Here is a 4942-nt window from a genome sequence, read left to right on the forward strand (position 1 = left end):
TGCTTAAGGCCATAAAGTGCTTTGTCAAGCCTGTAGACATGATTTGGAAATTTTGAATCTACAAAGTCTGGAGGTTGTTCAACATAGACCTCTTCTTCTAATTCTCCATTCAAAAAAGCACTTTTTACATCCATTTGAAAGACTTTAAAATTTTTGTGAGTAACATAAGCCAAAAAGATTCTTATGCCTTCTAATCTAGCAACGGGTGCAAATGTTTCATCATTATCAATACCCTCATGTTGAGAGTAACCCTTACCAACCAGCCTTGCTTTGTTTCTTGTAATTATGGCATCACTATCAGTTTTGTTTCTGAACACCCATTTTGTGCCAACAACTGATCTGTTCTTTGGTCTTGGCACTAAGGTCCAGAATTTATTTCTTTCAAATTCATTTAACTCTTCTTGCATTGCTTGCACCCAATCAGCATCTTGAAGAGCTTCTTCCACTTTCTTTGGTTCAGTCTGAGATAAAAAAGAATGATAGAGACATTCATTTGATGTTGCAGTTCTAGTTCTGACACCTGCTTCAGGATCTCCAAGTCCTGATAATCTCTCTTTCCTTTTCTAACTCAGTTTTTAGAGATTTATTCAATTTTAGCAATTCATCTCTAGCATAAAAAGCATCATCTCTTTCTTTCTGAGTTTGATGGAACATAACTAACTCTTTTTCCAAATAGTCATTCCTTTTTTTATAAGCAAGATTTTCAGAAGTTAATCTTTTGCATGTTAAAGTTTGATCTCTGTAACTAATAAACATGGTTTTAAGATATAATCTCAACTCAGTAATATCATCAGTATGAAAATCATAAGTTGTTTGAGTTACCTTTAATTCAGCAGTGTCAGGGCTGCCATCAGCATTTGCCATTAAAGCATAATTCACCTCATCTTCAGAATCTGAAGAGTCTGTCCAGCTTTTCTTCTTTGTGTCAAGTGCCTTGCCTTTGTCAATCTTTCCTTTCTTGCAGTCAGGAGATATGTGGCCTCTTTCACCATAATTATAGCATTTGACATTTGAGTTGTCTCCTCTGCCAGACTTTGCACTTTTGCCTTCATACTTTCTGAACCCTTTCTTATCAGTACTTCCACCTTTCTTGGAAAACTTCTTTCCCCTTCTGAATTTCCTGTAGGCTATCTTTGTGATACCCTTCACCATAAGAGCACACAATTTCATCATCTCTTCATCAGCATCTATTTCAGGTAAACTTTCAGTTTCTGAATCATCATCATCAGAACTTGATGATTCTGAATCAGACTTTATGATGAGAGCCTTTCCTTTTCCTTTCTTTGAGATAACCACTTTGGGAGATTTCTCCTCATCCTTAAGAGCAACTGTCCTTGACTTTCTTCCATGCCTCTTGCTCCTTTGATCCATCTCAAGTTCGTAAGACTTGAGCATACCATAAATTTCATCAAGAGTAGTTTCATCAAGAGCATAGTTGTCTCTTATAGTAGTAGACTTCAAATCCCAACTTTCAGGAGGAGCTAAAAGGAATTTTAGATTTGAATCTTCAAGATCATATTCCTTGTCCACCAGTGAAAGATCGTTCAAGAGTTTGAAAAACCTGTCATATAATTCAGTTAATGACTCATCAGCTTTTGAGTCAAAGTGCTCATACTCTTGAGTGAGTATAGTCCTCCTGTTCTTCTTGATTGCATCAGTTCCCTGGCATCTTGTCTCCAGAGCTTCCTATATCTCCTTTGCAGTCTTGCAATGTATTACCCTATTTGACATGACATTATCAATGGCACTATGCATCAAATGCCTTACCTTTGCATCCTTGGCAATAGATGATATGTCTTCAGCTGTATACTCACTTTTCTCCTTTGGTATGGTCTTTGCTGGTTGATCAGCAACTACAACAGAGAGCTTGGTAGGCTTATGTGGTCCTTCATTAATTCTGTCAAGGTATTCTGGATCTGTAGCTTCCAGAAACATAGCCATCTTCACTTTCCATATGGGATACTCATAAGGTCTCAGTATGGGAACCCTAATAGTCTCATATCGACTGTGGGTTTGAGTCTTTTGAGTTTCTTCAGTTTTGGTGGGCTTGGTTGGAGTTTGTGCTTCTTTAGACATGATTGTTTGGATCTTTACTGTATGTGTGTTAACAGAAAAGCTCTGATACCAATTGTTAGGTCACACAACACTATGGAAGGGGGTTGAATACAGTGTTTAATACAATCAAATCGATTTTAAATACAAGTAACAGTAAACAGATATATTCAATAAGATAAACTCTGTTACAATGGAACCGTTCTCTCTCAGTGATGAACAAATATCACTAGGAGCTGCTAGATTACAATGTATAATCTTCTCGATAATGATAACACATATAGTGTAAACCCAAAGTCTGTGTTTATATAGTACACAGTTACAAGGTAACATATGGAATACAATTCTGTCTCCTAAAATATATCAATAAGGTATCTTCTACAAGTCTTCCAGTCTTATAACTCTTTCCATGCATAACTTCTTTTATTTAGTCTCGATCTTCTACTATAAATCAGCTTCCTTCCTTAACTGTAAGTCCTCCCGCACTTAAGTTCATTTTAAAGCTCATTTTTAGAGGATATCAAGCCAGAGATTTTTAGAGGATATCAAGCCAGAGACATATCAGAGCTAAGGAGGAGACATCAAGAGACCTATAACACAATTCAACAAAGGCGAAGATGATCTAGTTTATTCTTGTGAATCTTTGTTTTGGGTTATAATCTTGGATACTCGTTTCTTGTTTTGTTGAACCTATACTCTTGTGTTAACTTTGTGTTATTATTCGTTATAAGGACTACGTTTATTATACCATGATTTCATCGGAACCCACGTTGATGATGAGTCTGATTATTGGCTAATCGTTATAATGGGGTTCTAGCAGATTTATTTATGGATTTCTTTAGTTGATTTATTTTGATGCCTTAGTGTGCGGTGTTTATATGATAACCTAGTATTGGTTGGGCTTATTCATCTTATGAGCGGCATAAACTTATAAGATAGTGTGTTAATTTTTAATGAAGCGAAAGTGAATTTAAGGATTTAGAACTTGCCATGCTAGCATAGGTTCATGTATTTGTTATGCATGACTCGTGGGTAATTTTAACCATCTTACTTGCCCTATGTAATCAAGATAGATAACTTGTGCTTAAACCGTTATGTTGTCAAATTTTATAGACATATAGGGTCTCAATATAATTGGTGTCTATTCAGCTTTTATCTCTTTTGTGGATGTCTTGTAGTATGGTATTCATGCAACGAAAGTTGGCGTTTATCAGTTTTGTGTTATCTGATTAGTGTCATCACCATTACATGCTTAAGATTAAGTAACGGAAAGTCTTTTGAATGAAGTATTTAATGAAGTTAGAATCCAAAATTGTTATCGTCTTAGCATTGGATAATAACCATATCATTGGTGCATAAGTGCATAAACTAATTAGTTAACAAAGTCAGTCTCTGTGGGAAGGAACTAAAAATAATTCTATATTACTTGCAAACGCGTATACTTGTGTATATTATTAACGCGTGTTTAGCAACTAACAAGCTTTTGGCGCCGCTGCCGGGGACTGCAGTGTTAAATTTTTGTGTATGTGTTTGTCATCAGTGATTGTTAAAGTTCATTGACTCAAACATTGTTACTTATCTATTTCCTTGTCTTATTTCAGGTACTCTAGCGAGCGTGTATGCATACGCGTTCGCGGTCTCGTAAGAGAACTCTGGATAAAGCCGAGGAAGAAGTTGTCGTGGTTCAAAGGGAAGTTTTTGAAGAAGAAGAGAAGTTTGAAGAAGAAGAGAAAGTCGAAGAACCAGTTTTAGTAGTAATGGAAGATCAAGCTGAAAATCCTATGGCCTTGATGGACTATTCTCGGCCTAAGATCAATGACATTGAGTCGAGCATCATCAGACCAGCCATCTCAGCTAACGATTTTGAGATCAAGTCAAGCACGATTCAGATGATACAGAACTCAGTTCAGTTTGGGGGTTTTCCTACTGAAGACCCCAACATGCACATCAGGGATTTCATCGAGATCTATGACACTTTCAAGTTCAATGGTGTGACTGAAGATGTTATCAAGCTGTGACTCTTCCCATTCTCTCTGAGGGACAACGAAAAGTGCTGGTTATATTCTCTACCACCAGGGTCTATCACCCCTTGGGAAGATCTGGCTCAAAAGTTTCTCACTAAATTCTTCCTTATGGCGAAGACTGCTGCAATCAGGAATGCTATTACTCAGTTTGCTCAGCAAACTGGAGAATCTCTGTGTGAGGCTTGGGATCGATATAAGGAGATGCTAAGGAAGTTCCCACACCATGGCATGCCTGATTGGATGATTATAAACTATTTCTACAATGGATTGGGTGCTACTTCTAGACCTATGTCCAATGCAGCATTAGGAGGAGCCTTATGGGCCAAGAGTTATGATGAAGCTTATGAATTGATTGAACCGATGGCTGCTAATGAATACCATAATCCTTCCCAGAGACTGACTCAGGGAAAAGTAGCAGGAATTCTGGAGTTGGATGCAAAAACTTCTATAGCTGCCCAACTTAAGGCTTTGACGATGAAGGTGGACACTTTGGCTAATTATGGGGTTAATCAAATCTCTAGTTTCTGTGAGCTTTATGCCGGTGCCCATGAGACCGATTAGTGTGCTATTTCTAGTGAATCAGCTCAGTTCGTGAGCAATTTTCAGAGATCGCAGCAACCTGTGCCAGCCACTTATCATCCCAACAACCACAATCATCCTAATTTCAGCTGGAGCATCGCTTAGAATGCGGTTCAACAGCCTTATCAGTAGTATCCAGCTAAGCAGTACATCCCCCTTGGTTTTTAGCAACCGCAATATGCACCAAGACAGCAACTTCAGCTGCAACAAGCTAATGAAAAATCTGAATTAGAGGAGTTGAAGCTTATGTGCAAGGGCAAAGTTGTTTCTATCAAGACCTTGGAAAA

The 4942-nt window shown here is 37.7% G+C and overlaps 1 non-coding gene across 1 annotated transcript; it reads right to left on the bottom strand.

Moving 5' to 3' along the window:
* Positions 1-4199: 4199 nt before the first annotated feature.
* LOC141722571 (small nucleolar RNA R71) lies at positions 4200-4306 on the bottom strand. The gene has a single exon (XR_012575584.1). It is a non-coding gene; the product is annotated as a small nucleolar RNA R71 (small nucleolar RNA).
* Positions 4307-4942: the final 636 nt, after the last annotated feature.

Source organism: Apium graveolens, chromosome 4, assembly GCF_009905375.1.
Source record: "Apium graveolens cultivar Ventura chromosome 4, ASM990537v1, whole genome shotgun sequence".
In the NCBI taxonomy this organism is placed as follows: domain Eukaryota; kingdom Viridiplantae; phylum Streptophyta; class Magnoliopsida; order Apiales; family Apiaceae; genus Apium; species Apium graveolens.